The sequence below is a fragment of the Calliphora vicina genome, chromosome 2 (assembly GCF_958450345.1).
Source record: "Calliphora vicina chromosome 2, idCalVici1.1, whole genome shotgun sequence".
Classification (NCBI taxonomy): domain Eukaryota; kingdom Metazoa; phylum Arthropoda; class Insecta; order Diptera; family Calliphoridae; genus Calliphora; species Calliphora vicina.
Genome location: NC_088781.1, coordinates 80,788,302 through 80,804,209, shown reverse-complemented (window position 1 = coordinate 80,804,209; position 15,908 = coordinate 80,788,302). Strand labels below are relative to the sequence as shown.

General features: G+C 30.7%; 1 long non-coding RNA gene across 2 annotated transcripts; it reads left to right on the top strand.

The window, feature by feature from the left end:
* Positions 1-3,677: 3,677 nt before the first annotated feature.
* Positions 3,678-5,526, top strand: LOC135950141 (uncharacterized). 2 transcript variants are annotated; one of them, XR_010575936.1, is made up of 3 exons: positions 3,678-3,842; positions 5,181-5,292; positions 5,357-5,526. It is a non-coding gene; the product is annotated as an uncharacterized LOC135950141 (long non-coding RNA). The 2 variants fall into 2 exon arrangements; XR_010575935.1 differs by lacking the exon at positions 3,678-3,842 and adding an exon at positions 4,833-4,934.
* Positions 5,527-15,908: the final 10,382 nt, after the last annotated feature.

The window sequence follows — 15,908 nt, the reverse complement described above, 5'->3', positions numbered from 1 at the left end:
GCTCCCGGAAAAATTCATTTGGGAAAGTACAAAGTTAAAAGCCTCCTTCGATAATCTAAATCGTTTTCGGAACCTAAAATATAAATTTATCATTAATTATTTACATATTTACATTCCTATTATTCAAATTTGCTTTTTACTTACGCTATGTTTGATAATAACAAAGGGTCGCTTGTCTCTTTGCTGTTCATCCTCTTCAGATGAAGATAAGAAAAATAAAAGGGATGGATCCATTTTCTAAATAATAAAAATTATATTACAATCAATTTAAAAATCTCTAATTTTACTTACCCGCTTTCTTTTAATTGTTTTGTTTACATTTGTACAAATCATATGGTTTGATTCTATTACAAAACAAAAAATCTTTTACGTTTTTGTTTTAAATTTCGATTCGATAGCTATCGAGTGCCGTAATTTGGCTATTCGATACGTCACGAAATTTTACTCGATACGAAAACTCATTTGGACCCAGGTTTTTTTTTAATCCCGATTGAAAATTTAAAAACAAAATTTTTATTGAACTAAAATATTAAAATCTGTGCGAAAAATTTAGAAAAATGTTTGAATTTTCATAAAAAAATTAAAAAAAAATTAAAATCAAAAACATTTAATTTCAAAAAAAAAGAAAAATCACAAAACCTTAAAAACCAAACAACAAGAACAAGTGGGAAAACAATTAGACAAAAGAAACAATGATTTAATCAAAAATAAATTTATTTAAAATTTTCTTTTATTAATATATATACAATTTATAATTTCTTATAAAAATTTAAAAATTAATTTTTTGCTTAAATCTATTCACTTTTTTTTTGTTAAAATTTTATTTTTCAAATGTGTAAATAATTCACTTATTTTTTTATTCACTCGCGTTGTAAAAATCAAAACAAACTAAAATGTAATGCAAAAATCAATATTATAGTGGTGAAAAAGTTAACAAAAAATGTAAAAATCTTTTAAAACAAGTGTAAAAAAGAACCAAAAATATTTGTAAACATTATTAAAAGTCAACACAGAATAATTATTTGAGTAAAAATGTTAACCCATTTGGCGTCGCTGTACTCAATTGAGTACAGCTATATATTAGGCGATATTTTTGAAATTTTAAAAGTTTTTGTGATTTTTTCGCGTTTTTAGCTTAAAAGGAACCTGCTTCCGCTAAAATAATACAAAAAATCTGACTTTATACGTATCAGCTGTCAAAAAATAGACTCTTAAACTTATAGAAAATTGGTGTGGCGAGATAAACACAGATTTTCCGTTTTTTAGCTTTTACTGTATTGGTAATTTTTATTTTATTTTATTTTCTAAAAGAAAGCATTTCTATTTATAAAATATGTAAAAATAAATTGTCTGCCATTTACTTTTACAAAGTTATCGTATTTTAAATATAACTGTACTCAATTGAGTACATTGGCAGAATCCATATACAAATTTTGCCAACACTGTTATGTTTACAGAAATATAAAAGCAATATTGGAAGATAGTGACAGTGATTCTTTTTATGATTTCGCAATCAATTAACAGATGGTGGTGATGAGAACATGACAGCTGACAACTTACCGAGAGATGTGACAGACAACATTTAGGTGTTTAATCTAGACTTAAAAAAATATATGGGTGCACTGATATTGATTTGAAATAACAAATAACCCAGAGAGGATTTATAGTGGTATTATGATAAAGATATTGGCATGGAAATTGCGTTAAAGTCAATGTCAAAAAACGGATATTGCTACACTTACGATTTATATTGTAGAAAATCGGAGGCAAATTTGATTGATCCCTTAGGGTCAAAAGTAGTAAAAAATTACTTGAGAAAAAGGAGAGGTATTTTTTGATAACATTTTTACTAGTTGTATTATCTTGGTCGATCTCAAGGAAAATAGAATTCGTGCTATTGGCACAATTTGAGAAAAGGGAACAAAAAAGTTTCCATTAAGATTTGCGAATGAAATGAATAAAGAAGAGTTGGCTTCATATGACTATAGATTTGACAAACAAAATGAAATTCTTTTGGTAAAATGGAAAGACAATGGCAACAAACTATGACACAATTGAGCTATTAGGAGCTGTAAAACGGTGGCCTTCTACACCAAGACAAAAAATTTATGTCAACTTACGAAAGGTGTTTCAGTATTATAACTAACGTATGGGGGGAATAGATGAACTGTACCAGTCCATTTCACTCTACAGAATTCGTGGTATGAAAGGTGGGGGCATTGTTTATCTATGTAAAAGATATGGCCATTACATACGCTTGGCGGTTATATGTTGACTCTATGCAGCGATAGCATGGATCAAATTTTATTCCGACGATTCATTACAAGGTACTATTTACGCCAAAACACGAAAATAAAGCTCGACTTTCATCTTCATTGTTCCTAGGGTATAGGTTACTAACCCAAAAAGTTGTAAAAGCTATTAAAATGTATTTTATGTCATGCAAGAGTTTGCTGGCAATGCAAGAAATGTTTAAAATTATTATGCATTAAACAAAAATATTTTGAAATTTCCCACCTGTATCCCGCCGCTGTACTCAGTTGAGTACACCCATCCCACTCCTCCCATTTATTTTTTTTTCTCAGTAATTTCTAAAAATTCCATATATACAGCTACAGGAAGCAGCCGATAGATCTTTCGACGTGGGATCCTGTTAATGTAAGTCAAAAACCTTTATTTATTTTTATCTTATTTTCATTTTTTTTATACAAACAAAAATATTAACATAAACACATAACACCCACTGATTCTTACAGCAAAATATGTCTGTTAAATATTGTTAACATGAGTAAATCTGCTAAAATGAGCAAACTAAAGAAAAATGTCTTACTTCAAAATTTGATGCTGTGTTTTGTTGTGTCGACGCGCACATCATGTTGTTCAATGTCATCGCGCCGCGAAAACCATGTTGTACCATGTCATCGCGCCACGAAAACCGTGTTGTACCATGTCATGCCTATAACTATTGATGTTGCTGTTATTATGTGTGGTAGCTTGAGTTGAATTGATGTTAACAAATGTCGCATTGTTAGGCAGAATAAAATTGCAAAGCAGAATGATATTGTAAGTAATAAAATATAAATTTATTTGGTATCTCAAAAATACATTTTATTTATTCCAAGTCTTAATAATAATTAACCTAAAAAACTGAAACTACGTTGTTATATCGAATAGCCATATACCCGTTTATGTCGTGTCAGCGTCTGGTTATTGTGTTGTCTTATGACTTATATTTCGTCATTCTTTAGCAATATATTAGTACACAGAAAAAAAAGCACTTCTAAATTTAAGTTTATTTTACTCAAATTTAGCCAGAATTGTACTTAAAAATTTAAGTACGATTCATACTCATTTGTACTTAGAATTTGTATAAACGGGATTGATTATAAAAATCAAGCGGAAATTTTCTTAAAACAAGAACGAAATTCTTGAATTAAGAAGAAAATCTTGTTTTAAGTACAAGTGAGAAGTTAAATCAAGTAGTTAATTCTTAAACTTCAAATTAAGAGTAAGATAACTTGAAATAAGAAAAAAATTCTTATATTGATCCATAATTGAAAAAGAGCGGTATAAAATTTACTCTCTGAGCTGTTCTCAAAGTAATTTTCTACTCGCGCTGTCGGTTAGTTACATGAATAAACAAGCAATTTCATCAGTCTGTTTTGTGCGTTCCGTGTTCGGTGTTGTTCTGTATTGTTTTCGGTATTTTGTGTTTTTTTGTGTTGTGTGAAAAAAATATGAGTGAGGCAGAAGTGGTTCCGGACAAAGAAGACACCCACAAGCTGGAGCAGGACAGCTTCTCCAGGAGTTTCATCAGCCCAGTGTTTATGGGTATTTAAAAGGTAAGTCTATAATTTATTTATTATTGTGATTTATTTTTAAATAATACTGTTATTCTATTTATAAAACATAATACAGCAAGTCAATCGAAAACTTTGGATAAGTTTATTTTTACATGTTTTCTTTTGGCTTACTATATTATGTTTTATAAATAGACTGTTGAATTTGCAACAAATTCTTTAAAAACAAAATAACGGTACAACGTGGTATATACGTACAAATTTTTTCAATAAGAAATATTTTTTCATTTGTACTAACACACACATACATATGTAGTTGCGCATATCGCTTAGAAACAGGTTTTTTAAGACGCAAGCAACAAAATTTGCACTTGTAAACAAATAATACAAGCATTTTGTTCTTAGTTTAAGTATTCTCGTGCTTGATGTTTGTGTGTCTATAATATAGACTCTATATTATAGGGTTCTATAGCTGAAACAAAAAGTCGACTTTTCGACCTTTCGACTTTTTCCGTTTTTTAAAAAGTCGACTTTTCGAACTTTCGACTTTTGGTAGTTTATGAAAAGTCGACTTTTCGAACTTTCGACTTTTTAGTTAATCGACTTTTTTCGACTTTCCGACTATTTTCGACTTTTTTCAACTTTTTACCATTTCTTGTTAAAAATACATGGTTGATGCGCCTTTTGTAATGTTTAGCAATAAAAATGAAATTTATCTAGGCGATAATAGTTAGAATAATGTTGTAAGAATTTTGTGTAGAAAAAAGCTTTATTTTATAAACATTTATTTATTATTTACATATATTAGCATACACTACAAAAAATGCAAGTGCAATATTTTTTTTAACAATCTAAAAAGTCGACTTTTATCGACTTTAATCGACTATTCGACTTTTATCGACTTTTAGATAACATAATCGATTGTTCGACTTTTTTCGAACAATCGAACAATCGACTTATAGAACCCTACTATATTATAGGCACACAAACACCTGTACATATATGTATTTACATGTGCACAATTCGTTGTTAGCGTCGTTGTGTGTATTAGTATAAATAACTGCGTTTTGTCCATGAACTGATGGTATTTTTGTACCACAAATGAAAAATATATTTCTTATTGCAAAAATACAAGTACAGTCACTTAGAAAAAATATAAAAATAACTATACGATATTAATGATTTATCCTCATATTAATAAATAATTTTTAAATTTATCAAAGGTTTATAAAACGAATTTTGTATGGAATTATTGTTTTATAAACCTTTTAAAATTGTTTATGAATATGGGGGTAAATCTTTAATATCGTATAGTTAATATTATAAATGAATTTATAAATAATGTTCATATTACTATATCATTTGTTTGTACATTTTTAGCTTCTCAGGTAACATACAACAGCTTGCAATGGTGAAAACATTAAGGAAGCAATGCCTCCTCTTGGTCTTCGAATCGAATTTAGGAAGAAGCTTTTAAGTGGACAAAATTCAGGTAAGCATTTAATAATACAGATTTTTGCAAATACAATTTAACAAATCTTAATCTTATTCTATAGTTTGGCGTCGATGACGACACAATTTCTGTTGAATCCAAAGTTGACAACTGGCTAATTGAAGAAGATGACTTCCGTGGCAAACGTGTTTTAAGCAAGATAATAATTGTTAAATTGTATTAAATTTAAATTAAAAAAAAAACAAAATAAAATTTATTAAAAATAAAAAATAATGTGTTTTTCTTAAATCAATCTTAGTTTGGCTTACATCAAGTACGAATTCGGGCTTAAAACAATCCTATTTTTGGATTATATCAAGTACGAATTCGTGCTTAAATCTAGTTCAGAATTCTTGAAACAAGCTCATTTTGGGATTAATTCAATCTCGGACATTCTTTAATCAATCCGATTTTTGGATTATATCAAGTATGAATTCGTGCTTAAAACAAGTTTAAAATTCTTGAATCAAACTCATTTTAAGATTAATTCAATCTCGGCCGTACTTAGGGAGAGCTAAAATTAAGATTTTTGGGCTTGATGAATCCGTACTTGAATCAAGTATTATGTACTCGGTTTAAGAAAATCCGTACTTACCCTACTATTGACACCGCTCCGGATTGATTTAAGTACGGATTACTCAATTTTTTTTATGAGTGAATAAGCTGAAGAGGCAGTTTGTTCTTGTTGATGTTTTGTATTCTTATCAACATGCACTGAATTCGTGTTAACTCCTCCCTCGTTTAAGTGAAGGGCGTCCCCGGACTTCTTTAGATCTTCAATAGCAGATTGAATAGCGTGATGCTGACGGGTCTTCTTAGACTTCTGGTGCAATTTGAAACAAGCAAAGCCGATAATTAAAATGCCAAAAATACTACAGGTAGACAACAAAGGTCCAGTTATAAGCTTCTCTTTAATCGTCTCAATATGCCGCAAGTTTTCTTCGTTCAATCTTTTAAGATACGGCAAACTCAATATTGTTTGATGACTCGTAATGTTGAGAAGAGCGGATGCTGGTGATCCTGGTAACTTTTTTGTGATATTCTTTTGGTTTCTGTATTGGGTCTGATTAATTTTTGCTTCATCACTGAAAGTAAGCAGAAATGTGGCAGTGACAGTCTTCTCGATACCATCACTTGTTTTAATGGTAACAGTGTTGTCGTTGATAATGATAACACCCTAGTCAATAGTGTTTATAAAAAACCGACTTTTTAAAAAACCGGTTTGTCGGTTAACCGAAAATTGGCCTTTTTTAGAAAACCGATTTTTCGGTTAACCGACATCGATAAAACCGGTTAAACCGGTTAACCGTCATATATGTGAAGAAAGCATTAAAATGTCCAATACAGTATATACAGCTTTAAAATTTGTAGTTTTTAGTAGTCAGGAATGGTTAATATTAAATAACTATGAATATACAAAAGTGCTAAGTCCATTTTATTTTATAAAAATTTCAAAATTATTATCTCTGTCAAATGGAATTGAGTATAAATATGTTACTAAATATATAATACTTGTTTTAATTATTGGTTTATTCATTAAATTTCAACCAAAAAATGTAAATCAATTTTTTAATTAAATATTTGATAATTTTGAAATTAATTATCACCTCGACTTTCTGATATAGATAGAAAATGTTACAAGTCCCAAACCTATAAGATGCAAACGCACTTCTACTTAGCTGTGCTTATTTGTCATTATAAATCATACCAAATATGTAAGTAATAAAACTCAATTATCAGATTTTATAAATATTTAAAATTATGGATTTCTCCTGTAATACTTCTGAAAAGTACTTTGTACACTAAGCTAACGATAAAATAAAATTTTAAGAACAAACCACACTAATGAAGTCAAATTTATTGAAAGAAGGTATGCACATCATTCAACTTGACGTTTGGTAAAATCATCACTAAGTTTATAATGAATCATTATTAAGATTTAGCTTAACTTCTAGAATTATGCGGAATTTAATTTTTAATAGTTTCATTATGTGCAATTTATTCTGAAAAAGTTTTTAAGTAAACTCATCGTCCTCTACTATTTAGAATCATTATAATTCTTAAAAATATCAATCTAAATAGATTTGTAATGTAAATCAGCAGTATAGGTTTCAAATCACACCAAAAATGTGTGTACAATGAATATAAAAAATGCACAAAACCATGAGATTTCCTAATTTTAGACCTAAATTTTAAAAACCGGTTAACCGAGTGATAAAAACCGGATAAACCGGTTAACCGAAAATCAACATTTTAAATTAACCGGTTCGCAAAAAACCGAGATTTCGAAGAAAAACCGGTTTTTCGGTTAACCGGTTTATAAACACTACTCGTCAATAATTGTAAGAGGTTCGAGATGGGAAGGCCGAGTGGTGCAGTATGCGTGACCACCAGAATAAAGTTGTAGTGCGCATGTTGAATAAGCCAACTTTTTACAAAATGATGTTGTCAGTGTAGTACTGCAATTTCCGATTGCTACCAGTTGATTTCCACAGTCTGCCACATTGTTTTCCCCATTAAAATGAAGAATTGTATTATTATGTTGAACTGGGTATAAGGCTACCTTTTTGCAAACTAAATCTGGTTTTGGATATTTAATTAAGAAATGTAAAAACTTATTATCTAATAAAACTCTTATTTTAGCAACTTCCATTAAATCTGCTACGGTTATGTTTGTAGAGTGCTCATTTATCAGTGTATTCAAATCAACAGAATCTAAAATTTGTGGGTTAACTATACCAATCTTTGTGAGGGTAATCGACAGCATTAAGCTTTCCAACTCAGAAATTAAAATTCTATCTCTTGCAAGCAGAGTCTCATACAAATGTCCACTATCAATTACGTTAGCCTTTGTGTTCCTAACAATGAAATTGACTATGTCCGTAAGGTTGTTTATTTGCTGTTGTGTTTTCGTATTTATGAGAATCTGCCTATTCTCGCTGTCAATGAGCTCGTGCTGATTAAACTTTAAATTTTCAAAATCATCATAGTCCGGTGTGCCAGCGACTACCTTAAGGGCCGTACCCAAAAGATTTATGCTTCTTGCGTGCCTGTGGTGAACATCTATTGTGGCCAGCAATGTCCTTATGTGCCCTATGTCTGCGTCTAGTATCTTCTTCATATGTGACTGGGGAAAATGTTCCTTAAGCCTTTCCGTATCATCAGCCATCTCCGAATACATTGTAATATTCGTCGTATGCCTCAAGCATTGAAAATCTCGCCAAATTACGGCATAGCCGTCCGATACAGGAATGTAGTGTGAACCGGAATAGTCAGTCAATTTCGCTGTCGCTGCCACAACAAGAAGTAGCACCATAAGAATCCTAAGTTAAATAAAAAGAAAACAAAATTAATAAAACTACACTATCTTAAATTGTCCTTATGGACCACCCTCCCTTTAATGAGAACCGTTGTCCCCAGGTCGGCCTCAATAGTTTCCTCAACATATAAGGGTGTAAGCTTGTTGCCCAATCTCCGATTCGCTTTCACGAGAACTTTTTCGCCCACTTCAAATGTTCGATTCCCTCTTGTCTCATTAAGTCGCTGCATTTGAAATTTCTGCGCCCTTTGTAATCTATTTTTCAAATCGACCTCAATCTCCGGAGGAGTTGAGTGAATTACGTCAATAGGTCGTTTATTCGTGACACTATGAATCGTTCTGTTATATTCGATGGTCGCCATGAGTATCAATTGTACCGTATCATTGATAGATTTCTCAAGCTTAAGACAACGGGCAATTTCCAATAGGGTACTATGTATTCCTTCCACCTGTCCATTTGAGGTACTGTGGAGTGGTGGTGCGTTTAATATTTGCACATTAAAACTATTAGCCAGGAGTGACCTTATTGTCTCTGAATTAAGAGAAAGTTCATTGTCACAGAATATTGTTCTTGTGCGATGATAAATATTCATAAGTTGTAAAATCGGTAATTTTACATCCGCTATAGTCCTAGAAGCTATTGTCTGAACAAGTGCAAATTTAGACAGTTTGTCTACACATGTTAAAAAATATACTTTATCTGTGGAAAATATATCTATATGTAGAATTTCCCCAACACATGAAGGAATAGATGTTTCACCGATTATCTGTTTTTGTGGATGGCGATTGTATTTTGCCTTTTTGCAAACTTTACAATTCGCGACAACCTCGTTCGCCAAATGGGTAATTTTTGGGAAAAAATAATCCTCCAGGATTTGTTTCGTATTCTGCCCTTGACCATTTTCTGAAAATGTTTAGCTACTTCTTGAGGTACTTGAATTTCTTCTACCCTTGTGAAATTTACATTTTTGCACTTAAGAAACTGAATGGGTTCTGACCCAGTATTGTTTTCCAGCACCCTATTTCCGAAATCCAGTTTCGAATTTGTGTTGGTTAGTAAGTCGAGTCCGATTATGCCATCGAACGTTGTGAGATTGGGCAGAATGAAAAAAATCGTGTTAATGTTGAAAAGATTCATAATGCATTTTTGTTCTATTGCCATGAAGCGACTTTACCAAAAACGGTTTATCTACCCGTTCTGTGTTTTAATTCTTGCAATGGTTTAATATAATTTTTTGACGCACCTGTGTCTATCAGCAATTTAATAATCCTCCCTGCTATCGTCCTTAAACCTTTCATCAAACTGTCTCTCTTGCAATACAAGAGCACTACTAACAGCGCTTTCCACAATGGTTTTCAATTGATCAGGTGTTATAGCCATTTTCAAATTTAAGTTTTCCGAAACACACAAACTTTCAAATTCTTTCAACAAAATATCTATCTCACTGTTCATAAAACTATCGATAATCACACAGAGATTGCTAATTTTTTACAACTTTTTTCTTCCACTTTTATTTTATATTATGACACAAATATTTATAAGCACTCTACTTACATGTTATAAATTTTGTTAATTATTATTAATTAAATCTAGCCGTCGGTGCTGACGTTTGCTGCTTGCTTGTGCTGATAACGGCTGCCACTTCAATGTTAAAGACAATTTTTGTAGTCGTTGTCCTTTTGTATTCCTTTTTCAACTTTAGGTTGTAGTTGTCAATGGTCTCGTTACAGCTACGAATTTGTTGTTTTTCAAGTCCTGAGTTGAAGGTAATGGTTCAAATACCCGTTGGGCGCCAGTAATAAAATATAAATTTATTTGGTATCTCAAAAATACATTTTATTTATTCCAAGTCTTAATAATAATAAAACTAAAAAACTGAAACTACGTTGTTATATCGAATAGCCATATACCCGTTTATGCCGTGTCAGCGTCTGGTTATTGTGTTGTCTTATGACTTATATTTCGTCATTCTTTAGCAATATATTAGTATAAGCTGAAGAGGCAGTTTGTTCTTGTTGATGTTTTGTATTCTTATCAACATGCACTGAATTCGTGTTAACTTGTACACAACTGCTGAACAGTGAAAATCTGAGAAATATTATTATTTAGCATTATTTTTTTTAAATATTTAGAACAAATAATATAAGGATTTTTTAAAAAATATATGGCCCTAACTATGAAAGAAATTTTAAAGTTAATTTTAGTTAAAGTCGACTTTATTTTAAAATAGAACTTTTGTTTTAAAAATATATTATCTTCTCAATGTCTAGCTGAAATTAATAAAAAATTATGTACATACATAAATATTTTCCAAGAAAAATTTTAAACATTTTTGAATAACATAAAAAAACTATAAAACTGCCTTTCAATTTCTGCACTGTAAAAGGGGACTTAATAATATACCAGCGGTTGTACCTAAGTAGGGTAATATTTAAAATATGTGAAAAACCTTACATTTTTAATTCCATGAAAATTATTGTCAGGTAATATAAAATAAATATAACAGGTAATATTACTAAATATTGTAAAATTTTCCAAAACAATATTGAAAAACCCATTGATGTACTTTCGTATTTTTATTTTGACCTACAATATAATTAATATAAACATAAATTTCAGTTGTATTTTTTCTTATTGCACACAATAAATACTATAAATGAATTGAAATCACCTCATACAACAAGTGCCTCATACATGATTTAAATGACTTGAAATTATTTTCCATGTCATCCGTTAATTTTTATACCCTCCACCACTAAGTCGATTGAGCAATGTCCGTCTGTCTGTCCGTCTGTGTAAAACACGCTCACGTCCAAAATACGCAAACAAACTTAGTAGAGTTGCAAGAAAAATGTTTATTATTGTCCTAATCAGTTTGGTATTGAAAATCAGCGAAATCGGTACAGTGGAACCAAAGTTATGAATGAAAATGTGGGACAACCTCAAAAAAAAAATTTATAATTTTCACATATTTTTGGACATTTTTTGTAAATATATTGCAGCTAATATCATAAAATTTTGCACTCGTTACTTTTATGATAAAAGGAGTAACTCTGGTGAAAATTATAAGAATCGGTTCATGATTTCTCCTAGCCCCCATACAAATTTCTTCCCGAAATATGGTTCTATGGTCTATAAATGCCTACAGAATAGGAATATACACATAAAATTCAGCAAAAATAAGTTCCGTGGTAAAAGAAATTATATTGCAAAATTTTTCGTGGATCGGCCCATATTTGACCATAGCCCCCATATAAAGTACACTTCCGAAAATCTCTTAAATAAGCATAAATGTCTTATAAATATCGCTATCAAGTTGAAATTCGACATGAATAATCCCAATATATACCAAAATCGCTGTACCTAATTCTATGAAGATCGGCCGATAATTGGTTATAGCTCCCATATAAGGACCACTTCCGAAAAACACAATAACCTACATAAATATCTAAAAATATCAATATCAAAACAAAATTTCACACACATCCGTAGTATATATTTAGAAATCATACTACTGGATTTTGTGAATATCGGTCCATATTTGACCATAGCTCCCATATAAGGTCCACTTCCAAAAATCAGTTAAGTACTCATAAATCTCTTACAAATACATTTATCGTGCTAAAATTCGACAAAAATTATACTCCTATACATAGATATCACTGTATCAAATTTTATGCAGATTGGCCGGTAATTGGTCATAGCTCCCCTATAAGGCCCTTTTCCGAAAAAGATATTAACCTTAAAAAATATTTAAAACATATCGATATCAAAATGAAATTATGCACAGATCAGTAATTTGTATCCAGTAATCATACTTTTGGATTTTGTGAATATCGGTCCATATTTAACCATAGCTCCCATATAAGGTCCACTCCCGAAAATCACTAAAATCCTCATAAATTTCTTACAAATATAGTTATCAGGTTGAAATTCAAAACAAATTTATTCAATATATACAAAAATCGATGTACCAAATTTTATGATGATAGGCCCATAATTGGTCATAAACTCCATATAAGAACCACTTCAGGAAAACACATTAACTTGCACAAATATCCATAAAAATTTATACTGAACGAACATTTTACACGGATCAGTAATTTGTATCCAAGGATCGTACAAGATTTTTTAAATATTGGTCTATAATTCGGCATAGCTCCCATATAAGGTCCACTCTTGTTAATAGCGTTGTTTATATGAAATTCTACAAAAATAGCCCTTAAATACTTAGGACCATAATAGGTCCTAAGTATTTAAGTATTTAAGTGTAAATAGTACACAGATCAGTAATTTGTATTCTGAAATCATAATACTGAATTTTGTGAATATTGGTCCATAATTGGCCACAGCTCTCATATAAAAACATCAAAATCACATAAAAATATTTTATGACAATCGAATCATAATAGGTCATAGCTCCCACATAAGTTGCACAACCAAATATTTTGAAATTTGTCTAAATACATTTGTATACCCTTTTTTATACTCTGTTTCTTCACTTGAGGTTAAAAGGGAAAAATGTAGATCCAAACGTATTAACTAATTATTAATTATATAAATTGTTAAATTTCATACGTTCTAATAGGAATTTCAGTTATAAATTGCTGAATTAGATAGAATTTTTTGTACATATGAAATAAAATATCTTCTACGAAAAAAGAAATCCATAAACAAAATTTCATGTAATAACATGTAATATTGAGTTTTAACATTTTATTTTGTCCAATATTACATGAATATTTAATTAAATAATTAACCCGTAATTTTTGAAAACTCACTATAGCCTATTGGTATGAGTCGTAACATACCACTTATTAAGCCCAGTAGTGCGATTCACTATCTTTTATAACGATAATCGTATCGTTAAAATAAATATAACGAAAATTTATCGAATTTGCTATTCAGTAACATTTTTAACGACATTCGCTGTCGGTTGAAGTCAGCTGTTACTTTAAAAAGTTTTTTTTCGTTATATTAGTGACAATAATTTAAGTTGTGTTTATTTAATCGATAAAGTGTATTTGCAATTTTTTCTTCGTCATCTTCATCTTCAGATTATACTACTAATTATTCACCTTGAAGGAGTACTTATTTTTGTTCGCGATTTCCCAAAAGTAATCCTTTACATTTTGGCCGGAAATAAATTGTTTTGTTAGTAGAATTATTTATAAAATTATGTATTTACTAAAAAAAATAAATAAAAAAAGTAAGTCGCAGCCAAGTGTCGAACCAACAACCTTCCGATTGCTAGTCAACGTTGTACACCACTGGTTAATTATTTCATTGTGTGTCAAATGATGGTTTTCTCCTTTTCGCTTATTTTGATATTTTGTAGACAGAGATGTCATATCCTAAACAATCGTTAAAAATAAATTACTGAATCACACTATCGTTACTGCAAGCGATTATTTATGTCGATAAACATTACGATTGTCCGTTCGTTAAAAGTTAGTGAATCGCACTACAGGTTCAAATCCCGGTGAATCCAAATATTTTTTATTTTTTTATTTTTTAAACCCGAGTTCAAATCCCGGTAGAACCAGAATTTTTTTTTGATATTTTTTTTTATTTTTTTAGCATGAAAAACATTTTTTTTATAAATTTATATTGATTTTTGCAATAATATTTAAAACACGCGATAATTTTTCTTTAATTTTTAAAATGTTCAATATTAGTTGATTTTATTTGTTTATTTTAACAATATGTTTAAGGATATATTTCTATTAATAAATATCATGAATTTAAAAATGCAGTTCTAAGCTGTTTTTAATTGGTTCCTGGTGAACTGATCTGGTTAGGGTAAATATCTTTGGGATCATACTAAATATTTGACGCTTTTCCTTCTATGATCATGGTTGGGAGGGGAAAAATACTGTGTTACCATCAAAATACTGTGTTCTCTGTATTTGTTGTCGAAAATGTAGTGTCATCGACTTAGTACATAATTTCCTGGAATTGCTGATTTCTGGAGTTCGATCTAGAAACTGACAGGAAATTTAAGTATTAAGATTGATAATACTCCCTTTTGTGTTTGTATGGTTTGGAAATGACTACTTGGAAAAAATTCAAGCTAGTACCAGCCATTCCCTGTTTTCCTCTTATTCTTTTTCTTCCTTTAATTTCTTGGATACGAATTTTTAATCATTATTGAACATTTTTTTTATTACCATCCGTCAGTTTAACCAGGAATCAAACAATTCCTGATTGTTATATTTTTTTTTTAAACATTTAATATATTTTTTTTATTTCAATTAAATTAAATATTTTTTTTAAACACTTGCTTGGCTCTGAATTTAGAAAAAGTCCAATGCGGTGTTAAATTTTTTTTATCTAATCTCCTTTTACAATTTGGTGATTGTTTCAACACTCATTGTTGATATTTTTTTTTTGTTTATTTCAATATATTTTGTTACCATGTCTCAAACTCAAAGCACCAGTGGTGTTCTTCCCAATTGTGTCTCATACAAGGATGTCATTTTGGAATCTGGATCTATGTATATCCCGCCTTGTGGTCATGTTTGTAATGGCAAACTAAAGGCAACCCAACCAACAAGACCAACTACCAACGTTAATGTCAATGTACCACCACCACCCATTGTGACTCGTGCCCAGTCTCAAAGAGCTTTGGAATTTGACAATAATCGGTCTAATACCGTTCCACCTACACCAGGAAATGTCCCACCGACGGATCAAAACGTTTCCTTTATGTCGGTTAGTTCTCCCCTAGGTCAACTTGACCAATTACAGTCAATTGTTTCAGCTACGGTTAACGCGCAGCAAGCCGCCATGCTGACAACACTCACCCAACATTTAACGAAATTAATCGAATCCAATATAGAAGCCGGACTCCAACGACTAAATTTGAGTACTCAATATATAAGTAATACCCCTACACGACGCAACCTTCAGTATCAGGACAAAATCCGCAAATTTTATCATTGCCATCTGTAGAGCAGCAAAACTTAGAACAGTTGTTAGGTTTACCAACAAATATAAATTCCTCTGTTCAAAATACTACATAATAGATATTTCTGATCGCCTTACGATTCCTCTTCCAGAAAGGGTTCTAGTGGAAATTCTACGCCGTAATTTATTACCGGAAATCCAACATGAGTTGTTGAATTTAGAAATCAACTCAATTTCCCAACTCCGCGACATATGTCGAAAACGTGAATTTTTCATGCAGGAAGTAGGGAAGAGACATAGTATTTCAAAACCTTTAGTTTCACGTAGGCAAGTGAATGAAATGTACGAACAAGATTCTGAATCATCTGATGAGGAAATTTCGGCAAT